At 43.8% G+C, this 25,206-nt stretch overlaps 2 long non-coding RNA genes across 7 annotated transcripts; both read right to left on the reverse strand.

The window, feature by feature from the left end:
• Positions 1–818: 818 nt before the first annotated feature.
• On the reverse strand, positions 819–24,116 carry LOC123258336. 6 transcript variants are annotated; one of them, XR_006508033.1, is made up of 4 exons: positions 24,077–24,116; positions 9,104–9,372; positions 914–1,467; positions 819–835 (listed from the first exon to the last, which is right to left on the reverse strand). It is a non-coding gene; the product is annotated as an uncharacterized LOC123258336 (long non-coding RNA). The 6 variants fall into 6 exon arrangements; XR_006508034.1 differs by lacking the exon at positions 819–835 and having other exon boundaries at positions 857–1,256; positions 1,311–1,467; XR_006508036.1 differs by lacking the exons at positions 819–835; positions 914–1,467 and adding exons at positions 8,432–8,833; positions 8,888–9,044.
• LOC116655672 lies at positions 18,707–19,336 on the reverse strand. Its single transcript, XR_004310740.2, has 2 exons — positions 19,180–19,336; positions 18,707–18,930 (listed from the first exon to the last, which is right to left on the reverse strand). It is a non-coding gene; the product is annotated as an uncharacterized LOC116655672 (long non-coding RNA).
• Positions 24,117–25,206: the final 1,090 nt, after the last annotated feature.

Below are 25,206 nucleotides of genomic sequence, written 5' to 3' on the forward strand. Positions count from 1 at the left end.
CTATGGCTCTGAACGCCTTAGAACGATTGACTCAGGTTAACGATATAAGTGTCCTATTAGATTTGAAACTTAAATTTACCGACCATGTATCTACCATGGTTAATAAAGGTATGGGTGTGCTTGGTTTTATTAAAAGATGGTCAAAAGAATTTAATGACCCGTACATAACTAAAACGTTATATACATTACTAGTCCGTCCGATTCTTGAGTATGGATCGTGTGTCTGAAGTCCTCAATATGGAGTATCAAGATCACATTGAATCTGTATAAAAAAACTTCCTTACTTTTGCGCTTAGGGGACTTAATTGGGATGCAAATCTTTACCTCCCCTCTTATCATAGTAGACTTTTACTAATCAACTTACCATCATTAACAAATCGTAGAACGATGCTGGGTGTCAAGTTTCTATATAATCTTATTTATGGAAATATAGACAGCCAGCAGTTACTAACACGCTTAAATTTTAACATTCCTAGTAGAAAGACCAGAAACTTTCGTCCTCTACTCCTCAGCCATTATAGTTCGACATATGCCCAACATGATCCGTTCAGGGTATTATGTTCGGACTACAATGGTCTCTACCACATCTTGTCACTTTGCTCTACTAACAATCTTAAATCGCTTATATTAACCGCCTTATCTGTGCAACACTCTTCCTCGTAAGGAGAGGCTCCAACTGGAGCAAGAGGGAAAGGAGCGCTCCCAACGGCTTCGAGGGCAGGGATGGCCAACTCCTCAGGAGAGTTTGATCCAAAAACGGACTGGCACAAGCTGCTGGAGAAACTGGCATTCACCCACGAGGCTGCCCAGTCCAAGCTGCTGGAAAAAGTGGCTTCTATCGAGAAAAAAATAAATAAATTGTCAACACTGTTTATTAAAATTACAAATATGTTTGACATAACAGAGGCCTCACCGGACAATGACTTTCTAGCCAACTTATCCTGCTCTATCCAGACAATCGAAATGGCTTCGATTTTAAATAACAGCCTAGACGCCAATGACTGTCCCTATGCCTAAAGCTCCCAAGAGCTTAAAGATTGTGTTCTGGAACGCTGGGGGCATCCATAACAAAATTGACGAGCTCTCAGCGTTCTTAAGGGGACGTGATGTTGACGTCCTGCTCGTCAGCGAAATTAGGACATGGACCATTGATATCCCTGGATACAAGGCTTACACTGCCCTAAATCCGGTGTCGCAGCGCAGAGGGGGTGCTGCGACAATAATTCGTAGCGACCTTGCCCATTCGGTCCTTGTACCTAGAAATGAAGAAGCGGTACAAATCTGCTCTATTGCCGTACAAAATGTCATACTTGCCTCCATCTATTGCCCACCATCTGTGAAATGGCAAAACGACGATTTTCCTCGCCTCCTCAAAGGGATAGACCAACTATGTAATCCACAATCACTGAGGTTCATCATTGCGGGGGACTGGAATGCAAAAAACCAGATGTGGGGAAACGCTCGTAGCTGCAACAGAGGGAAATTGTTAGCGGAAGCAGTCCAAGCAAAAAACAGATATAACATACTTGCTACAGGAGAGGCCACTTGTTATCCCTTTAACAAAAAGGCAAATCCCTCGGCAATAGATTTTGCCGTGTATTCGGGTTTCCTCCCTACCCACATCTCCATCTCATCGGTATCCGAATTATCCTCTGACCATGTCCCACTCATCATCAATGCGGCACTGGGCAAAACTCCTTTAATCAGTCCAGATGTCGAACAGGCTGCGCCAAGACCTCCTCCCCTCCCACGAGGATCTCACAGAATCAAAGCATTCAGGGACCATCTGGAAAAATACATTCTTTTAAATACTGAAATAAACAGTGGGGAGGATATTGAAGACTGCGTTGGCATCTTACTTAAAAACATTGAGAGCGCTGCTTTACAAGCCACTCCCACCGCAAACAACGCCTCCCGATATTCGACCAAACATCCTTCTCGTCACACGACTAAGCTTGATAAACCAGCCAGCATCCTTCTTCAGCTATTGCAAGCATGTTTCTTCAAAATGAAAGAGGATCCCTCACCTGAAAATAAAGCAAAGTTTTCCAGAGTAAGAAACAAGTTTAAAAAAGCAATTAAAAGCCCAGGTAAACCGCATGCTCCTCAATCTTGACCCTGAAGATAGATACAACATGGCCAAGATTTGGAAAATTACCAGGCACATCAAAAGTCAACCCCAATCTGACCATCCTCTCAAGATCCCAGTACAGTCCAGGTCCTCTGGACACTCGCCAGCTTCCTCCGACCACATATGGACCCGTTCCTCTAAAGAAAAGGCGGACGCCTTCGTCAAACACCTGGAGGATAGGTTCTCCCCCAAAATGACCACTCTGGAACAGGAAAGAATTGCTATAATAAATGATCTTAATGATTTCTATGCACACTCACCTTCTCCCCCCTCGGCCCCGATTTTCTTCAGGCTGGAGGAGCTCCAAACACAGATTGCTGCTCTGGCGACCGCGAAGAGCCCTGGGGAAGACCAAATCCAAAACGCCCTTATCAAATTACTACCAAAGAAGGCAGTCCTCTACCTATTGCATATTTACAACTCTGTTCTAAGACTCGGCCATTTCCCCCATCAATGGAAACTAGCTGTCATCACCATGATCCATAAGACGGGGAAGCCAAATCATTGCCCGGACTCCTACAGGCCCATAAGTCTCCTCTCCGGCTTTGGAAAGCTGTTTGAGCGCCTCCTTCTCTCCAAGCTTTTCAAGTGTAAGAACTTTGCGGAAGCCATACCAGAACACCAGTTTGGCTTTCGCCCAGAACACAGTTCGGAACAGCAAGTGTTGAGGGTCACGCAACACATCCTGAGAGCATTTGAAGAAAAGGAACACTGCTCGGCCATCTTTTTGGACTTCTCGCAGGCTTTCGATAGGGTTTGGCATGAGGGACTTTTACAAAAACTTTCCAAGATTGTCCCTAAACAACTACACAAAGTCCTCACCAGCTACCTCCAAAACAGGACTTTCATGGTGAAAGGAACTGGTGGAATCAGATCCAGGCTTGGTTCCATCAGTGCTGGAGTGCCCCAAGGGAGCATCCTCGGCCCAATCCTATACTCGATCTACACCTCTGACATGCCACTCCCAGATGCAGTTCCCATTATCTCCAGGAACTGTACTCTTACCCCGACCAAGCTACTTCTAGCCACATATGCAGACGATACAGCGGTACTTATGTCACACAAATAGCCAAAGGAACACGCAAAGCATCTGCAAGCATACCTCAACGTCATCTCCGAATGGGCAAACAAATGGCGCATGACCTTCAATGTTAAAAAATGCGCCCACGTCTCCTTCTTTTCTGGACAAAATATGATCCAAACCAACCAGACGAAACTCCTCCTCAATGGACAGATCATACCTCAGGCTAACAAATACAAATACCTTGGGGTCACATTGGATAGGAAAATAAATATGAGCCTTCATATTTCCCTCCTTTGCATAAGGCTGAGGGCTAGGGCAAAGAGTCTTGAGTGGCTAATTGGTCCGCACAGCCCCCTACCCAAACCCACCAAGGCTACGCTGATTAAGCAGCTTATTATCCCCATCTGGCAACATGCCATCCCGGTCTGGGCATCGCTGGCCTCAGATTCGACAGCGATGAAGGTCCAATCTGCCACAAACGCCATTATAAGACGATCACTGGAAGCGGGTAGGCACACCACTAATAAGGTCCTAGCCAGCACTTTCAACACCTTGGCCTTAACCCAGTTACCCCCGTCAGCACAAAAAAACAAAGACCCAGACTATCCAAACAAGTCCTGGATCATTACAATGACAATGGCAACGGACAAAACACGCGAGTCCCACCGAAATCCTGCACTATCCCGACTCTCCTTAGGCTTGAGATAAAGAAGGAGAACGAAGGCTCCAACAGTGATGTATCCAGGACCAAATACGTACACCCAAACCTTTCCAGCAAAGGGATTGACCGCCTAGGTGAGAGGGCTATAAGCTGGACTAGGAGATCTTTCATACATGGGGAAATTACCCGCGAAAGGGCTGCTAGGATGGTACGAGGCCAACCCCTATCTATCAGGCGACTTGTCCTTCCAGACGAAATAATCCTAACAGGGGAAAAATACTTCCCACCACCTGTCATCGACCTGCTAAACAGCGAAGGATCCTCCTCTGAACCCCATGACTGATCACAATTTTTCTCCCTGGGGACCTAACGCTAGCCCCTCCGGGACTGCCTCTCCAAAACACAAACCGATGCAGCTTAACCCGTGACTACTCACTGGCTCCTCCGTAGAAACTCCTCCCATATTCCAGCATCGGCGATGATTGTATGGTGTGTGTGTGTGGTGTGTGGGTGTGTTCCAACGCTGCCTCAAATCTCCCGGCAACGATGCATTTTAATAGAGGGGGCGATCAAAATTGTCAGACACAGAAACAAGATCGCACAGCCACTGCTCCTGCTTGAGGAATATTTATTACAAATTTGTCTGACTGCCAGTCTCAGGACATCATACTCACCTGTGCCTTCTCTCCTCTGGCTACAAAATGGGATATTTCTGGAACAGGCCACCCACAGTTCGCTCGGCCATCCACTACCAAACTTGACGATGTTCCATGTCCTAGAGCGTCGGCAACCTGAAACGAGAAAAGAAGATACAAAAATCTTACAAGGGGTTCTACATCAAAGTGCTATTGGAACTCATCTTATTATGGTATATCTCCTCCTTCAAAGCTCCTGTCCAATGATGACCTTCCTCCTGCTTCTCTTGCTCCAAATGATCCTAACCACGAGCGCCCATTCTTGCTGGACATTGTTCCTGGAAAGAAAAGAGAAAAATAAAATTAATCCTGACGCCGCTAAAACCAAACAAAATTTAGCCTACTTACCTTTTCTTTGACCCTTCACGAACGTGCAAAACCTGGAGGAATAAAGGGCAAATTGAAATAAGACCCTGGATCATGGGAAAACACATATATATATTTACCTGGAAATTGCCATCCCACGCTGCCGACACCGAGGAACTGAAATGATGGAAAATTGAAATTAATACGCTCCAAATATCCCCCCTGAAGGGAATTGATGCCTGAGAAGCTATTGCACTTCCAAAGGATGGCACCTGCTCCAGGATCATCTGCTTACCTGTCTGCTCAATGTCGTCCCAAATTGCTGTCTTTTAATCTTGTCTTGAAGTCCTCATTGTTTACATGTTTTCAATGTTTACATAATCATCCGTCTTCTTCTTAATACTGCATTCCATGTTTTTGATCCAAAAATTTCCTATTACGACGCTGACTGCCGACTTACCAACTATCTGCGATACTCACCTGTGATAACCCTTATCCACTTGACGACCTCCACTGGATTCACCTGCAAACGTACCTGATTAGCTTAAGGAAAAACACCGACAATTGGAAGACTAATAAGAAGAAGAAACCATAACAAAACTTACCCTCAAAGACGACACGACCCGATGCACCAGAAAGACGACGCCCTTGAACACGCCAACCGGCAAAATCCCCTGTCCCACAATGCCGTCCCTCAATGTGTTGTCCTAAATGTCTCCCTGAAATGCAAAAACTCACAAACTCTTAAATTTTCTTCCTATATTTACCCATTTCTGCGATGAGTGCTGCCAACCTGCCCGGCCTGGTGGTCGGAGTTGCCACCTGGGGCAAAGCACCAGAAACGAGAGCTGCCAACTGGTCCCGCCTGGCATATGGAGTTGCCACCTAGCGCCAAGACGACCATGGGACGAATGCGACCCGACGACCCCAGAAACAACAACAGGAGAAAGTGCTCTCTCCAGGAGCCCGCCAATTTCATGGAAAGTCTCCCGGAACAAAAGTTGCCCTCTGGGTAATACTCCGGGAGACTTTTCTCTTCCCAGCATTCTCACAACCATTTGGGCCCTGGAGCAGCGAGGACTGGTCTTAAACCAGCCCGCCAAATCTTTGAAATTTGAATTTGAATTTGTTTAAAGTGTAAAACGCCAAGTAAAAGTTATTTGTAAAATTCATACAACTCCTTTAAAAGAAAACAAATAAAAAAAAAACACATTACAAAAAAAAAAACAAGTTGAAGTGACTTATTAATTAAAAGGAGACTTAAAAAGGAGATATGGAGGACACAAGGACAGAAATACAAAAGGAGATGGACAATTTCAACCTGGACAACATCGAGCCATTTACTTCGTTGGACTCCTTTGAGATGGCCATGATCTGCAGGCCTTATGGTGGTGAGTCCACTGAGAAAATTGAACTTTCTTCCCCCTATTCGGGGCGTCACCCAGGATCCTCATTGCAATCATCAGATGATTCCTGCGTGATTGTGTGTGACGCCAATTTAAGGACTCCCCCCGCTGACCCCTCTTCAAAAGCGAAGAGCCCGCCAAAAATAAATACAAATAAAATATCCCATACACACACACACAGCCAGATCCACTTTCCCTCTATGACCCCTCTTCCAAGTAGAAGAGCCCGCCAAAAATAAATGCAAATACACACACACACACACAGCCAGATCCACTTTCCCTCTATGACCCCTCTTCCAAGGCGAAGAGCCCGCCAAATGCAATAGATAAGAGTAATAAGACAACAGTTCCAATAAGCACACACCCCCATACACTCACACAAACACAGCCACACACACATACTGCACCACTTTCTTCTCCCTTGCCTATGGGGACTGAAATTGGCGCGAAGCAATGCACCCAAGCACACTCACAGACACACACACACTATACCCCACTTTCCTCTTCCCTGACTACGGGTCCTGAAATTGGCGCGAACATTGAAATACAAGCAACCAAGACCTTAGCTTCCGCCTTGCCCAAAAAAACAACAAGCCCTACAGCTGATCGTGAGCCACCTGTTGGTTCAAACACAGCCATAAAGAAAAACAATAAACGGCTGTTGTCTTCCTCTAAAACTACGCTAATCAACGACATCAAGAGAGCCAACCGGGAGTTTGAACATGTTGCGCCCAAGTTGGACCAGCTGGCCCATCCAAACAACAACACAACAAAAAACAACAAATCGCCTATAAAAATTTTATCTGATGAGTTGTTGAGAAACTTTTTCTCACAACTTAAAGATAGCGATGCAAACCCCCCTCCCCCCAATGCCCCCAAAACCACATACAGCCAGATTTTGCAGCAGGAGCCCGAATATTCATCCCCCACCAGACCCGCCAAACTCGCCACAATGAATCAATCAAGTAAACCAGCCCCTAAAAACCCAACTCCGCTTAGAGCCAGCGAGTCCAGCTCGGCAGACATGGGCCCCGTGGTTTTTAATGTTAAAGCTACGGTCCACACCACGCCCAATCATAATCCTCAGGGTCCTGCACTGATAGATGTTTCCTCCCCCTTCCATTACAAGCCAGAAAAGACTCCTGTCTTCAAGAGTCTTTATGCCCAACGGCTCTACATGGAACGGGTGGAAGCAAGAGCTGAGGCCAATAGGGTAAAGGGAAACGGGGCCAGGGAAGGGGCCCAAATTAATGGAAACAGCAGCAATAAAAACAACAACATTAAAACTCCTACAGCGATGGCCCCTCCCATTGTCCCCCTTCGTAAGCCCCCGGTCCCGCTAATGTCCTTGTCCTTGCCCTTCCGTCCGCCTACGAATGCCCTTGCATTGGCCCAATGCCACCGTTGCCAAAAACATGGGCACAAAAAGGGCTCATGCAGACGAGCCTTCGTCTGCATGAAGTGTGCAGGGCAGCACTCCACCACAGCCTGCAAAAAGCCCAGACATGTACCCCCTCGATGCTGCAACTGTGGGGGTCGGCACATAAGTGCCTATAAGGGTTGTAGGGTCTTCCAGGAGGTGAAAAGAAGAGCGGCCCAGGATACCCTCCGCCCGGTTGCTCCGCCTGAGCGTCAGCGGAGTCACCGCCCACTAAAGAAGGACGTGGGTCCCTCCCAGAACCGAAACGAGCCGAGCAACAACAAGTACTGGACTATCCTTCAAAATGACGAAATGACTCCTACCCCCCACCATCCAATTAAACAACGGCCCAACAAGGACCCGCGCCACCACTCGACAAGGCAACTGCAAAAATCCCCCCATCACAGGTCAAGGATGGCCCAAACAAATCCGGACCGAAGGCTAAACCAGCAACGGCAACATCCAACGGAACAGCGCAGCAACTACAACCCATTTAGGCAACAGAGGCGACCAAATCCGGCAGAGGCGCATCTGGCTCGCTTTCAGGAGAGGCTCCAACTGGAGCAAGAGGGAAAGGAGCGCTCCCAACGGCTTCGAGGGCAGGGATGGCCAAGTCCTCAGGAGAGTTTGATCCAAAAACGGACTGGCGCAGCTCTCAAAAACTCGCGCCAATCCAGTGTAAAATCCCAGCTGCACTGGCACAAGCTGCTGGAGAAACTGGCATTCACCCACGAGGCTGCCCAGTCCAAGCTGCTGGAAAAAGTGGCTTCTATCGAGAAAAAAATAAATAAATTGTCAACACAGTTTATTAAAATTACAAATATATTTGACATAACAGAGGCCTCACCGGACAATGACTTTCTAGCCAACTTATCCTGCTCTATCCAGACAATCGAAATGGCTTCGATTTTAAATAACAGCCTAGACGCCAATGACTGTCCCTATGTCTAAAGCTCCCAAGAGCTTAAAGATTGTCTCCTGGAACGCTGGGGGCATCCATAACAAAATTGACGAGCTCTCAGCGTTCTTAAGGGGACGTGATGTTGACGTCCTGCTCATCAGCGAAATTAGGACATGGACCATTGATATCCTTGGATACAAGGCTTGCACTGCCTTAAATCCGGTGTCGCAGCGCAGAGGGGGTGCTGCGACAATAATTCGTAGCGACCTTGCCCATTCGGTCCTTGTACCTAGAAATGAAGAAGCGGTACAAATCTGCCCTATTGCCGTACAAAATATCATACTTGCCTCCATCTATTGCCCACCATCTGTGAAATGGCAAAACGACGATTTTCCTCGCCTCCTCAAAGGGATAGACCAACTATGTAATCCACAATCACTGAGGTTCATCATTGCGGGGGACTGGAATGCAAAAAGCCAGATGTGGGGAAACGCTCGTAGCTGCAACAGAGGGAAATTGTTAGCGGAAGCAGTCCAAGCAAAAAACAGATATAACATACTTGCTACAGGAGAGGCCACTTGTTATCCCTTTAACAAAAAGGCAAATCCCTCTCCCAAAAAGGCAATAGATTTTGCCGTGTATTCGGGTTTCCTCCCTACCCACATCTCCATCTCATCGGTATCCGAATTATCCTCTGACCATGTCCCACTCATCATCAATGCGGCACTGGGCAAAACTCCTTTAATCAGTCCAGATGTCGAACAGGCTGCGCCAAGACCTCCTCCCCTCCCACGAGGATCTCACAGAATCAAAGCATTCAGGGACCTTCTGGAAAAATAGCAATTAAAAGACTAAAACAAGCCCAGGTAAACCGCATGCTCCTCAATCTTGACCCTGAAGATAGATACAACATGGCCAAGATTTGGAAAATTACCAGGCACATCAAAAGTCAACCCCAATCTGACCATCCTCTCAAGATCCCAGTACAGTCCAGGTCCTCTGGACACTAGCCAGCTTCCTCCGACCACATATGGACACGTTCCTCTAAAGAAAAGGCGGACGCCTTCGTCAAACACCTGGTGGATAGGTTCTCCCCCAAAATGACCACTCTGGAAGAGGAAAGAATTGCTATAATAAATGATCTTAATGATTTCTATGCACACTCACCTTCTCCCCCCTCGGCCCCGATTTTCTTCAGGCTGGAGGAGCTCCAAACACAGATTGCTGCTCTGGCGACCGCGAAGAGCCCTGGGGAAGACCAAATCCAAAACGCCCTTATCAAATTACTACCAAAGAAGGCAGTCCTCTACCTATTGCATATTTACAACTCTGTTCTAAGACTCGGCCATTTCCCCCATCAATGGAAACTAGCTGTCATCACCATGATCCATAAGACGGGGAAGCCAACTCATTGCCCGGACTCCTACAGGCCCATAAGTCTCCTCTCCGGCTTTGGAAAGCTGTTTGAGCGCCTACTTCTCTCCAAGCTTTTCAAGTGTAAGAACTTTGCGGAAGCCAGAACACCGGAACAGCAAGTGTTGAGGGTCACGCAACACATCCTGAGAGCATTTGAAGAAAAGGAACACTGCTCGGCCAACTTTTTGGACTTCTCGCAGGCTTTCGATAGGGTTTGGCATGAGGGACTTTTACAAAAACTTTCCAAGATTGTCCCTAAACAACTACACAAAGTCCTCACCAGCTACCTCCAAAACAGGACTTTCATGGTGAAAGGAACTGGTGGAATCAGATCCAGGCTTGGTTCCATCAGTGCTGGAGTGCCCCAAGGGAGCATCCTCGGCCCAATCCTATACTCGATCTACACCTCTGACATGCCACTCCCAGATGCAGTTCCCATTATCTCCAGGAACTGTACTCTTACCCCGACCAAGCTCCTTCTAGCCACATATGCAGACGATACAGCGGTACTTATGTCACACAAACAGCCAAAGGAACACGCAAAGCATCTGCAAGCATACCTCAACGTCATCTCCGAATGGGCAAACAAATGGCGCATGACCTTCAATGTTAAAAAATGCGCCCACGTCTCCTTCTTTTCTGGACAAAATATGACCCAAACCAACCAGACGAAACTCCTCAATGGACAGATCATACCTCAGGCTAACAAATACAAATACCTTGGGGTCACATTGGATAGGAAAATAAATATGAGCCTTCACATTTCCCTCCTTTGCATAAGGATGAGGGCTAGGGCAAAGAGTCTTGAGTGGCTAATTGGTCCGCACAGCCCCCTACCCAAACCCACCAAGGCTACGCTGATTAAGCAGCTTATTATCCCCATCTGGCAACATGCCATCCCGGTCTGGGCATCGCTGGCCTCAGATTCGGCAGTGATGAAGGTCCAATCTGCCACAAACGCCATTATAAGACGATCACTGGAAGCGGGTAGGCACACCACTAATAAGGTCCTAGCCAGCACCTTCAACATTAAAACACTTGAGGAGATTTATGGAGCACAAAGTGCTAGACTCGCAAACCCCTATTAATGCATATAAATCCGGCAGCGCAACACCTTGGCCTTAACCCAGTTACCCCCGTCAGCACAAAAAAACAAAGACCCAGACTATCCAAACAAGTCCTGGATCATTACAATGACAATGGCAACGGACAAAACAAGCGAGTCCCACCGAAATCCTGCACTATCCCGACTCTTCTTAGGCTTGAGATAAAGAAGGAGAACGAAGGCTCCAACAGTGATGTATCCAGGACCAAATACGTGCACCCAAACCTTTCCAGCAAAGGGATTGACCGCCTAGGTGAGAGGGCTATAAACTGGACTAGGAGATCTTTCATACATGGGAAAATTACCCGCGAAAGGGCTGCTAGGATGGTACGAGGCCAACCCCTATCTATCAGGCGACTTGTCCTTCCAGACGAAATAATCCTAACAGGGGAAAAATACTTCCCACCACCTGTCATCGACCTGCTAAACAGCGAAGGATCCTCCTCCGAACCCCATGACTGATCACAATTTTTCTCCCTGGGGACCTAACGCTAGCCCCTCCGGGACTGCCTCTCCAAAACACAAACCGATGCAGCTTAACCCGTGACTACTCACTGGCTCCTCCGTAGAAACTCCTCCCATATTCCAGCATCGGCGATGATTGTATGGTGTGTGTGTGTGTGGGTGTGTTCCAACGCTTCCTCAAATCTCCCGGCAACGATGCATTTTAATAAAGGGGGCGATCAAAATTGTCAGACACAGAAACAAGATCGCACAGCCACTGCTCCTGCTTGAGGAATATATATTACAAATTTGTCTGACTGCCAGTCTCAGGACATCATACTCACCTGTGCCTTCTCTCCTCTGGCTTCAAAATGGGATATTTCTGGAACAGGCCACCCACAGTTCGCTCGGCCATCCACTACCAAACTTGACGATGTTCCATGTCCTAGAGCGTCGGCAACCTGAAACGAGAAAAGAAGATACAAAAATCTTACAAGGGGTTCTACATCAAAGTGCTATTGGAACTCATCTTATTATATCTCCTCCTTCAAAGCTCCTGTCCAATGATGACCTTCCTCCTGCTTCTCTTGCTCCAAATGATCCTAACCACGAGCGCCCATTCTTGCTGGACATTGTTCCTGGAAAGAAAAGAGAAAAATAAAATTAATCCTGACGCCGCTAAAACCAAACAAAATTTAGCTTTTCTTTAACCCTTCACGAACGTGCAAAACCTGGAGAAATAAAGGGCAAATTGAAATAAGACCCTGGATCATGGGAAAACACATATATATATTTACCTGGAAATTGCCATCCCACGCTGCCGACACCGAGGAACTGAAATGATGGAAAATTGAAATTAATACGCTCCAAATATCCCCCCTGAAGGGAATTGATGCCTGAGAAGCTATTGCACTTCCAAAGGATGGCACCTGCTCCAGGATCATCTGCTTTGAAATAAGTTTGGTTTTGTTTTGTATTGAAATATGTTTGGGGTTTATTTATTGGAGTTTATTTATTGGAGCAGCAATGGTGCCGCTCCAACGATCGAAATGTCTCTGCTCTTTTACAATATTCTTTAAGTCTAACTAAGGCTAAGTCTCATAGCTGCGCTGCTCGCAGGCAGCGGCAGAGAGACGGCTACGTATCTATATACTTATGTATATTGCTATGCGCTCTCAAGTGTAAGCGCGAGAGGTATGTATATGCTGTCCGTTCGTTGCAATTATGCCGACGCTAGCATTTACCGTGTGTGGGCTAATCCATAACGATCGGATCATATTTCGGCCACTTAGGAGTTATGACCGGGATTTTGAAATATGTAAACACTGCAACAAAGTGTTACAGTGTGTACCCTTTAAGTATCTTCGGTACAGTGGGTATTCAATATATGTGCATACTACATCTCCCTCCTTTTGAAAAATAACGTAATATAATGAAGTTATTTTTATAATAAAAATTTCTAATTAATACATTCCCTTTTTTTTTTTTATTTTATTAGAATTGAAGAAAATGAAATTATAAAAAAATATATGTTTATTTATTTATTTATATAGGTGTGTCTTTGTATGGCCATACTAAGTACAATTTATGAAATAAAGATTTTTAACCTATCCTTATGAACTGTTTGTTTCCTATGTTTATTATTTGTTATTATAATGTTGTCTCTATCTCCTATTTCCGTTACTATATACGGACCTGTATATTTAGGATCTAACTTATGACCTGTCTCGTTTTTTAATAAAACTTGGTCACCTACTGATATATCTATATCCCTTACTTTATGATCATATAGAATTTTATTTCTATTCTTATTTGTTTCTAACATAACTCTAGCTCTTTTATAGGCTACTTCTAATCTATACTTACTCTCCTTAGCATAGTCATCTATATTATATAGTGCTTCTATACTATCTATGCTATTAAAATGTTTCGGTAAATTACTTGTTTTACCGAATACTAGCTCATATGGACAATAAGTGTGTGCCATAGATGGGGTCGTGTTGAAACAAAAGACAAAATATTGAAGCCATACGTCCCAATCAGTTTTATCAACCGATATGTAAGATCGTATGTACTCATTGAAAGTTCTATGACTTCTTTCTATTGTTCCAACTGTCTGGTGGTGGTGTGCTGTGGATGTAATATTTTCAATCTTTAAATATTTGCATAAATCGTCTATAATTGAATTCTTATATTCTGTTCCCATGTCCGTAATGAACGTCTTCATTGGACCGTACTTCAGAATAAAAGATTCAAATATTGCTTTAGCGACAGTATTAGCATTTTTATTTGGAACAGGTATTGCAACTAAATACTTAGTTAAATCACATATTAAAGTGACTGCATACTCATTGCCATTTTCTGATTTTGGCAATGGACCAATGGTGTCCACTATCACTCTGTCGAAAGCGTTTATTGGTGTGTCTGTAATTGTTAAAGGAGTCTTTATGTGTTTAGTTATTTTGGCTTTCTGGCATTTTTGACATTTTCTTACGTACTCAGTTATATCTTTAGACATGCCTTTCCAGTAATAGTGTCTTTTTACTTTGGCCAAAGTTTTTGATATGCCAGTATGACCTCCTTGAATTGGATCATCATGAAATGTAGACAAAATTGCTTCTTTTTCTTTTAAATTTGTTATTTTGGTCACCGGGTTGAGTAGCGCTACTCTTAATGTTTTCAAGATTTTATTGCCCATTAATTTAAAATTATCTACTGAAGTATATTCAAAGATATTTTCCCACGGTGCCACTTTGAGTTGGCTGATTTTATGTATACCGGCTTGCATTTCAAGCCTTTGGAAAAATTGATCTAAGTCAATAACTCCATTAGTATATAAATCGCTAACATCATATCTTGCAGTAATTTTTCTGCCTTGTTTAAATAAACATAACGAATTTTTTATCTGCAAGGTCACTACTTTACGTACTTCATCATTGTTTATGACGTCGTATACGTTGGGCTTAGAAGCTTTATTTAAAGATTGCATAGGCAATTCTTGTTTTTGATTTTCCGCGCGGAATTTTTGTCTACTTTGATATCTGGTAGTGACTTTCAATATATTTCTAGTTATATTTTGTAGATCTTTGATGGTTATCCTTGATAAAGCATCAGCTACATAATTATCTTTTCCCTTTAAATATTCGACTGTAAAATCGTATTCTTCTAGTTCGAGCCTCATACGTGTCAGTTTAGAACTGGGATTGATCATTGAGAAGAGGTATATTAAAGGTCTGTGGTCTGTTTTTATTAAGAAATGCTTTCCATATATATATGGTCTGAAATGTAATATCGCCCAATGAATTGCAGCCAATTCCTGCTCAGTAGTACATTTGTTACTTTCACCTTTTGTAAATGCTCTTGATGCGTATGCAATGGGAAGTTGGAGTCCATTATGGTTTTGAGTTAAAACCGCTCCACATGCTTGCTTACTTGCATCTGTTATTATACAGAATTCTTTAGTGAAATCTGGATATTGTAGCAAGGTAGGTTCCATAAGTTTTGTTTTTAAGTATTGAAATGCATTTTCACACTCATCCGTCCATTTAAAAGGAACATTCTTTTTACATAATCTTGTTATGTGCCGTGAATAGTCGGCGAAATTTTTTATAAAACGTCTATAATAGTTACAAAATGCTACGAAACGTCTAGCACTGTCCGCGTCGTGCGGAACTGGGTAGTTCATAATGACATCGCATTTCTTGTCATCTGGAAGTATTCCTTTATCAGTGCATTTATGACCTAGAAAAGTCACTTCATGCATAAAAAATGAACATTTTTCTGGATGTAACTTTAGGTTGTATCTTCTACATTTCTCAAAAACATCTGTTAAGTTCTTAAGCATATGCTTTTCGGAACAGCCAATTACTATTAAGTCATCCATATAAAGGAATGCTTGAGAAGGTTCTAGACCGGAGAACGCAATAGTCATCATTCTTTGAAACGAATTAGGGGCTATTTTTAATCCAAAAGGTAATCGCGTGAAACGATATGAGCCGTTGCTCGTTGAAAAGGACGTTATATCTCTTGAGCCTTTTTCGAGTTCAATTTGATGGAATCCTGACATTAAGTCAAGACATGAAAAGTATTTTGCTCGACCTCGTTGATCTAAAATGTCATCAATTCTAGGTAATGGGAATTTATCAGATAGTAATTTTTTATTTATCTGGCGGTAGTCAATTACTAATCGCCATTTCTTAACATTTGACCCGGGGGATGATTTCTTAGGCACAAGTAACAATGGGCTATTGTATTCAGATACTGACGGTTCGACAATCCCGTCAGAGATTAATTTACCTACTTGCTTTTGAATTTCGTTCACCTGACTATGTGGGCTTCGATAGTTTTTTATATATACGGGTTCATCATCTTTTAATCTCAATTTCTGTTTATAAAAATTATTGGTGGTTATTGATTCGGTTTCCAATCCGAATATATCGCTATACTGGGTGCATAAGCTAGAAAGCTGTGACTTAAACTGTGGAGGGAAGTTTTTTGAAAGTTGTGATAGTACGGATTTTTTCCTATTGTCTGAATTTGTATTGACTACATCGTAGTTCGAAAGTGGTTCATATGTTAGGTTATCAGTACTGACTACTTGGTTGGTATTTGTTGTGTTTAGTAGTCTTATGAAGGCATTATTAGATGTTGCTATGGTATTTGCAATATAAATGCCATGCTGAATTTCCTGATTTGGAATAAATACACTGTCTTCTTTTAAGTTAAGCTCAATTTTCCGAATAACTTGGGATCTTGCTGGCAGAAGTATTGAATTATTGCCAGAACTATGAGTTATTGGTACATTAATTGGAAATTTTAAGTTATTGGGTCTAATTATAAGCCAATCTTCAGATGGCTTGAAGTCTAATTGACAGTTGAATTTTTTTATAAAGTCGATGCCTATTATTCCATCGCATGGAATTGGGAAATGTGAATTTAGAATATGAAAATCGTGTGGAATTATGTATTTAGTTGTCTGTATTTCCAAAGAAACTAAACCTTTGGATTTGGTTATTTCTTGACTTATGCCTTTTATGTCTATGATGTGATCATCTTGGATGTTTTGGAAGGTATCCGAAGTTTCTTTTAAAATGGAAATGTCTGCACCTGTATCTATTAAAAAGATAAGCTCTTTTCCAGTAGCTACATTGAAAAATGAAACGAATATATTTTGACTGAGATTAATGGTGTGAACTCTGACTTCTTTTACTATTGAGTATTTAAAGGGCTTTGGGAGTTTCCCGAAGTGTTTTGGTCAGTATTTTGTGCAATTCTGACATTGCTTTGATTATTGCCATTGGGGCCTTGGTACGAGTTTCCACCGCCTCTATAGTTTCCTCTATATTGGCCTCGTCCTCCCCTGTTGTTTTGGTTGTTGTAGTTATTGTTGTTATTTTGGTAATTGTTGTTGTAGTTATTGTAATTACCACGAGAATTACCTCTATAATTTCCACGTCCGCGATATGAGCCGCGCTGTGGATAATTCTTGAAATATAGGACAGTATTTGACTGTCCAGTTGCTTCGGTGCAACTATTGACAAATTTGAAAACAGCATCGTTCATAGTACTAAAGGTGCCAGCTTGCATGATAAGTTTCACCTTATCGATTGTGCAATTTTTAGTCATTGCTTTGACCGCATGCTGCGTGGAATAACTTCTGGCTAGCTCTAAAGGTAAATCATCCGTTATAAATGCACCTTCTAATGCTTTCGTCATCTGCTCAATTTCTTGGGTATATTGGTTAGCAGTTTTATTGCGCTGCTGTAGGTTCATCAGCTTCGCTGATAATACTTCTACAGTTTCGCCCTTGACGTTGCCTCTTAGTTTAGAAATCACTTCAGTAATTGTTGTCTCATTACCGATTAGATTTCTGGCGACACCTTTTAGCTTTGTTTTTATTATGGAGACAGCTAATTCTTCGTGCTCGCCTTTTATCGATTCTATTATTTGTAAAGCATCAATGAAACTCGTTAAATTTTCAGCCTTACCATCAAAAACTGGTATAAGCTTGGATGCTGTATTAATAAAATCAATATTTGATTGTGCCATTGTTACAAAGTTAATTATTTTGTTTTCTATTACACTAGAGGTATCTGAATCTGCTGAATTGTCCAGATCAGTGTATACCGCTGGAATAGTAAGATTATTCAAATCTTCATCCTCTATTTTGAGGTTTACTTTGGGAATCTCTTCTGACTCTGATTCATTCGCTTCTGTTGATTCTGAGTCAGGTGCAGTGTCAACTGCTATTGGGGTGTTTAGAACGGTTGGTATCGATATTTCTAAACTGTACTTTTGTTTAACAAATATTAAATTAGATCGTAGTCGGATCAAAAGTTTCGATACCTGCGACCAATGATCTTGATTTAACCTTTCCCTGTGTTTATGTATTAGCATTCGTGCTTCATTAAAGCATTCTACTAATATTTCAACATGCTTCCTAACAGTGTTCGTTTGGATAGGTCTATTCTGGGTTTGTGACTTATATGATCTGTCAAAATTAGTTTTAATGTTTGATAATTCTGTGTATAATTTGTTCCATTCCATGCCTTTAGTTTGGCCGTACTTTGTGAGAGGAATATATTGACATATTTTATATTTATTATTTTATTTTATTTTTTTTTTATTTCATTTTCTTAGATTTTTAGGTGTTAACATTTATGTGTAATCTGTTGTTTGTGTTATATATATTTTTTTCCTTATTTTTATTTATTTGCTGCTTATATTTTATCCAGGTCATTTCTCCGGCTCATATACCTTTTTTTCAGACAATTATTATGCAGCTTGTAAATCTTATAAAAAACAGCGGCGCACATAATAACGACAATGATTATTAAAAGTACATGTACCCAATATAGATCAACGTTGGTAGATTCTACCTTGTTGATGACATTGGCAGTGGAATCCACTGTTTTTATGTCCAACGTCATTTTGGTGGGTTTTGCATATACTTTTATTTGTGTTTCATTAAAATTATAAAGATCTTCTGTTGGAAATTTACTTATCGCATTACTGCGCATTTAAGTTAACAGCTTCCTACCTAGTTTTTTGCGTAGCTTTACAGGCTACACGTCTAATCGAGCAGAAAAGGTTCCGCTCAATTTTACAAAATATTATATTATGAATATAAAAAAAATATGCATCGCAGTGCAATCAAAAAAAATATGCAGCGCAGTGCATGAAAAAAAAAAAATTTTTCCCAGGTTTGGTGGTCCTTCCTTCCACGTCAGCTGGTCGTCGCCGGTTTGGCTGCGCTGACGCTCCCTCGAGGGCGCAGGTGGCGGTCGTGCCTCCCACGCTTGCTATTGTTTTGGGTTGGTCTTCGCTTTATTCTTCGGCTTCACGCATGTGCAATTGCATGCTGCAGAGTTGAGAGGTCCGGGGCAGTCGGTCGGGCAGACCTGTGGTCGTTTTGGCAGAGGCTTGGAAATATTTTGTGTCGATATTAGTTTTTGGTTTATAACTTTAATTTGATTTTCCGAGCGAGTTGTGCTCTGTGGTACTTTGTTTTGGAGGGTTTCTCTTAAGAATTCAAGCTCGTTGTATAGCTTTTGCGCCGTCGTCCATGGGGGCGGAGTTGATTGAGCAAATAGTAGCCACTTTATGCGGGCTATTCTTTTGTTGATTTTTTTCTTTAGACCTCCACGTACCATTGTGCACACTCTACTCACTCAGACGTTTTTCTCGTATGATGTATTTTTCCTTTTGCATTTTCAATCCTTTGATTCCTTTTAGCCTTGGTTCCGAATATCTTCCTAAGTCCTCCAGGACTCATGTCACGGTCGCCATGAAATAAGTTTGGTTTTGTTTTGTATTGAAATATGTTTGGGGTTTATTTATTGGAGTTTATTTATTGGAGCAGCAATGGTGCCGCTCCAACGATCGAAATGTCTCTGCTCTTTTACAATATTCTTTAAGTCTAACTAAGGCTAAGTCTCATAGCTGCGCTGCTCGCAGGCAGCGGCAGAGAGACGGCTACGTATCTATATACTTATGTATATTGCTATGCGCTCTCAAGTGTAAGCGCGAGAGGTATGTATATGCTGTCCGTTCGTTGCAATTATGCCGACGCTAGCATTTACCGTGTGTGGGCTAATCCATAACGATCGGATCATATTTCGGCCACTTAGGAGTTATGACCGGGATTTTGAAATATGTAAACACTGCAACAAAGTGTTACAGTGTGTACCCTTTAAGTATCTTCGGTACAGTGGGTATTCAATATATGTGCATACTACAGCTTACCTGTCTGCTCAATGTCGTCCCAAATTGCTGTCTTTTAATCTTGTCTTGAAGTCCTCATTGCTTACATGTTTTCAATGTTTACATAATCATCCGTCTTCTTCTTAATACTGCATTCCATGTTTTTGATCCAAAAATACGACGCTGACTGCCGACTTACCAACTATCTGCGATACTCACCTGTGATAACCCTTATCCACTTGACGACCTCCACTGGATTCACCTGCAAACGTACCTGATTAGCTTAAGGAAAAACACCGACAATTGGAAGACTAATAAGAAGAAGAAACCATAACAAAACTTACCCTCAAAGACGACACGACCCGATGCACCAGAAAGACGACGCCCTTGAACACGCCAACCGTCAAAATCCCCTGTCCCACAATGCCGTCCCTCAATGTGTTGTCCTAAATGTCTCCCTGAAATGCAAAAACTCACAAACTCTTAAATTTTCTTCCTATATTTACACATTTCTGCGATGAGTGCTGCCAACCTGCCAGGCCTGGTGGTCGGAGTTGCCACCTGGGGCAAAGCACCAGAAACGAGAGCTGCCAACTGGTCCCGCCTGGCATATGGAGTTGCCACCTAGCGCCAAGACGACCATGGGACGAATGCGACCCGACGACCCCAGAAACAACAACAGGAGAAAGTGCTCTCTCCAGGAGCCCGCCAATTTCATGGAAAGTCTCCCGGAACAAAAGTTGCCCTCTGGGTAATACTCCGGGAGACTTTTCTCTTCCCAGCATTCTCACAACCATTTGGGCCCTGGAGCAGCGAGGACTGGTCTTAAACCAGCCCGCCAAATCTTTGAAATTTGAATTTGTTTAAAGTGTAAAACGCCAAGTAAAAGTTATTTGTAAAATTCATACAATTCCTTTAAAAGAAAACAAATAAAAAAAAAACACATTACAAAAAAAAAAACAAGTTGAAGTGACTTATTAATTAAAAGGAGACTTAAAAAGAAGATATGGAGGACACAAGGACAGAAATACAAAAGGAGATGGACAATTTCAACCTGGACAACATCGAGCCATTTACTTCGTTGGACTCCTTTGAGATGGCCATGATCTGCAGGCCTTATGGTGGTGAGTCCACTGAGAAAATTGAACTTTCTTCCCCCTATTCGGGGCGTCACCCAGGATCCTCATTGCAATCATCAGATGATTCCTGCGTGATTGTGTGTGACGCCAATTTAAGGACTCCCCCCGCTGACCCCTCTTCAAAAGCGAAGAGCCCGCCAAAAATAAATACAAATAAAATATCCCATACACACACACACACACAGCCAGATCCACTTTCCCTCTATGACCCCTCTTCCAAGGAGAAGAGCCCGCCAAAAATAAATGCAAATACACACACACACACACAGCCAGATCCACTTTCCCTCTATGACCCCTCTTCCAAGGCGAAGAGCCCGCCAAATGCAGGAGATAAAAGTAATAAGGCAACAGTTCCAATAAGCACACACCCCCATACACTCACACAAACACAGCCACACACACATACTGCACCACTTTCTTCTCCCTTGCCTATGGGGACTGAAATTGGCGCGAAGCAATGCACCCAAGCACACTCACAGACACACACACACTATACCCCACTTTCCTCTTCCCTGACTACGGGTCCTGAAATTGGCGCGAACATTGAAATACAAGCAACCAAGACCTTAGCTTCCGCCTTGCCCAAAAAAACAACAAGCCCTACAGCTGATCGTGAGCCACCTGTTGGTTCAAACACAGCCATAAACAAAAACAATAAACGGCTGTTGTCTTCCTCTCCAACTACGCTAATCAACGACATCAAGAGAGCCAACCGGGAGTTTGAACATGTTGCGCCCAAGTTGGACCAGCTGGCCCATCCAAACAACAACACAACAAAATACAACAAATCGCCTATTAAAATTTTATCTGATGAGTTGTTGAGAAACTTTTTCTCACAACTTAAAGATAGCGATGCAAACCCCCCTCCCCCCAATGCCCCCAAAACCACATACAGCCAGATTTTGCAGCAGGAGCCCGAATATTCATCCCCCACCAGACCCGCCAAACTCGCCACAATGAATCAATCAAGTAAACCAGCCCCTAAAAACCCAACTCCGCTTAGAGCCAGCGAGTCCAGCTCGGCAGACATGGGCCCCGTGGTTTTTAATGTTAAAGCTACGGTCCACACCACGCCCAATCATAATCCTCAGGGTCCTGCACTGATAGATGTTTCCTCCCCCTTCCATTACAAGCCAGAAAAGACTCCTGTCTTCAAGAGTCTTTATGCCCAACGGCTCTACATGGAACGGGTGGAAGCAAGAGCTGAGGCCAATAGGGTAAAGGGAAACGGGGCCAGGGAAGGGGCCCAAATTAATGGAAACAGCAGCAATAAAAACAACAACATTAAAACTCCTACAGCGATGGCCCCTCCCATTGTCCCCCTTCGTAAGCCCCCGGTCCCGCTAATGTCCTTGTCCTTGCCCTTCCGTCCGCCTACGAATGCCCTTGCATTGGCCCAATGCCACCGTTGCCAAAAACATGGGCACAAAAAGGGCTCATGCAGACGAGCCTTCGTCTGCATGAAGTGTGCAGGGCAGCACTCCACCACAGCCTGCAAAAAGCCCAGACATGTACCCCCTCGATGCTGCAACTGTGGGGGTCGGCACATAAGTGCCTATAAGGGTTGTAGGGTCTTCCAGGAGGTGAAAAGAAGAGCGGCCCAGGATACCCTCCGCCCGGTTGCTCCGCCTGAGCGTCAGCGGAGTCACCGCCCACTAAAGAAGGACGTGGGTCCCTCCCAGAACCGAAACGAGCCGAGCAACAACAAGTACTGGACTATCCTTCAAAATGACGAAATGACTCCTACCCCCCACCATCCAATTAAACAACGGCCCAACAAGGACCCGCGCCACCACTCGACAAGGCAACTGCAAAAATCCCCCCATCACAGGTCAAGGATGGCCCAAACAAATCCGGACCGAAGGCTAAACCAGCAACGGCAACATCCAACGGAACAGCGCAGCAACTACAACCCATTTAGGCAACAGAGGCGACCAAATCCGGCAGAGGCGCATCTGGCTCGCTTTCAGGAGAGGCTCCAACTGGAGCAAGAGGGAAAGGAGCGCTCCCAACGGCTTCGAGGGCAGGGATGGCCAACTCCTCAGGAGAGTTTGATCCAAAAACGGACTGGCGCAGCTCTCAAAAACTCGCGCCAATACAGTGTAAAATCCCAGCTGCACTGGCACAAGCTGCTGGAGAAACTGGCATTCACCCACGAGGCTGCCCAGTCCAAGCTGCTGGAAAAGGTGGCTTCTATCGAGAAAAAAATAAATAAATTGTCAACACTGTTTATTAAAATTACAAATGTGTTTGACATAACAGAGGCCTCACCGGACAATGACTTTCTAGCCAACTTATCCTGCTCTATCCATACAATCGAAATGGCTTCGATTTTAAATAACAGCCTAGACGCCAATGACTGTCCCTATGCCTAAAGCTCCCAAGAGCTTAAAGATTGTCTCCTGGAACGCTGGGGGCATCCATAACAAAATTGACGAGCTCTCAGCGTTCTTAAGGGGACGTGATGTTGACGTCCTGCTCATCAGCGAAATTAGGACATGGACCATTGATATCCCTGGATACAAGGCTTACACTGCCTTAAATCCGGTGTCGCAGCGCAGAGGGGGTGCTGCGACAATAACTCGTAGCGACCTTGCCCATTCGGTCCTTGTACCTAGAAATGAAGAAGCGGTACAAATCTGCCCTATTGCCGTACAAAATGTCATACTTGCCTCCATCTATTGCCCACCATCTGTGAAATGGCAAAACGACGATTTTCCTCGCCTCCTCAAAGGGATAGACCAACTATGTAATCCACAATCACTGAGGTTCATCATTGCGGGGGACTGGAATGCAAAAAACCAGATGTGGGGAAACGCTCGTAGCTGCAACAGAGGGAAATTGTTAGCGGAAGCAGTCCAAGCAAAAAACAGATATAACATACTTGCTACAGGAGAGGCCACTTGTTATCCCTTTAACAAAAAGGCAAATCCCTCTCCCAAAAAGGCAATAGATTTTGCCGTGTATTCGGGTTTCCTCCCTACCCACATCTCCATCTCATCGGTATCCGAATTATCCTCTGACCATGTCCCACTCATCATCAATGCGGCACTGGGCAAAACTCCTTTAATCAGTCCAGATGTCGAACAGGCTGTGCCAAGACCTCCTCCCCTCCCACGAGGATCTCACAGAATCAAAGCATTCAGGGACCATCTGGAAAAATACATTCTTTTAAATACTGAAATAAACAGTGGGGAGGATATTGAAGACTGCGTTGGCATCTTACTTAAAAACATTGAGAGCGCTGCTTTACACGCCACTCCCACCGCAAACAACGCCTCCCGATATTCGACCAAACATCCTTCTCGTCACACGACTAAGCTTGATAAACCAGCCAGCATCCTTCTTCAGCTATTGCAAGCATGTTTCTCCAAAATGAAAGAGGATCCCTCACCTGAAAATAAAGCAAAGTTTTCCAGAGTAAGAAACAAGTTTAAAAAAGCAATTAAAAGACTAAAACAAGCCCAGGTAAACCGCATGCTCCTCAATCTTGACCCTGAAGATAGATACAACATGGCCAAGATTTGGAAAATTACCAGGCACATCAAAAGTCAACCCCAATCTGACCATACTCTCAAGATCCCAGTACAGTCCAGGTCCTCTGGACACTCGCCAGCTTCCTCCGACCGCATATGGACCCGTTCCTCTAAAGGAAAGGCGGACGCCTTCGTCAAACACCTGGAGGATAGGTTCTCCCCCAAAATGACCACTCTGGAACAGGAAAGAATTGCTATAATAAATGATCTTAATGATTTCTATGCACACTCACCTTCTCCCCCCTCGGCCCCGATTTTCTTCAGGCTGGAGGAGCTCCAAACACAGATTGCTGCTCTGGCGACCGCGAAGAGCCCTGGGGAAGACCAAATCCAAAACGCCCTTATCAAATTACTACCAAAGAAGGCAGTCCTCTACCTATTGCATATTTACAACTCTGTTCTAAGACTCGGCCATTTCCCCCATCAATGGAAACTAGCTGTCATCACCATGATCCACAAGACGGGGAAGCCAAATCATTGCCCGGACTTCTACAGGCCCATAAGTCTCCTCTCCGGCTTTGGAAAGCTGTTTGAGCGCCTCCTTCTCTCCAAGCTTTTCAAGTGTAAGAACTTTGCGGAAGCCATACCAGAACACCAGTTTGGCTTTCGCCCAGAACACAGTTCGGAACAGCAAGTGTTGAGGGTCACGCAACACATCCTGAGAGCATTTGAAGAAAAGGAACACTGCTCGGCCATCTTTTTGGACTTCTCGCAGGGGTCACATTGGATAGGAAAATAAATATGAGCCTACACATTTCCCTCCTTTGCATAAGGCTGAGGGCTAGGGCAAAGAGTCTTGAGTGGCTAATTGGTCCGCACA

This window comes from Drosophila ananassae, unplaced genomic scaffold, assembly GCF_017639315.1.
Source record: "Drosophila ananassae strain 14024-0371.13 unplaced genomic scaffold, ASM1763931v2 tig00000196, whole genome shotgun sequence".
NCBI classification, from domain to species: domain Eukaryota; kingdom Metazoa; phylum Arthropoda; class Insecta; order Diptera; family Drosophilidae; genus Drosophila; species Drosophila ananassae.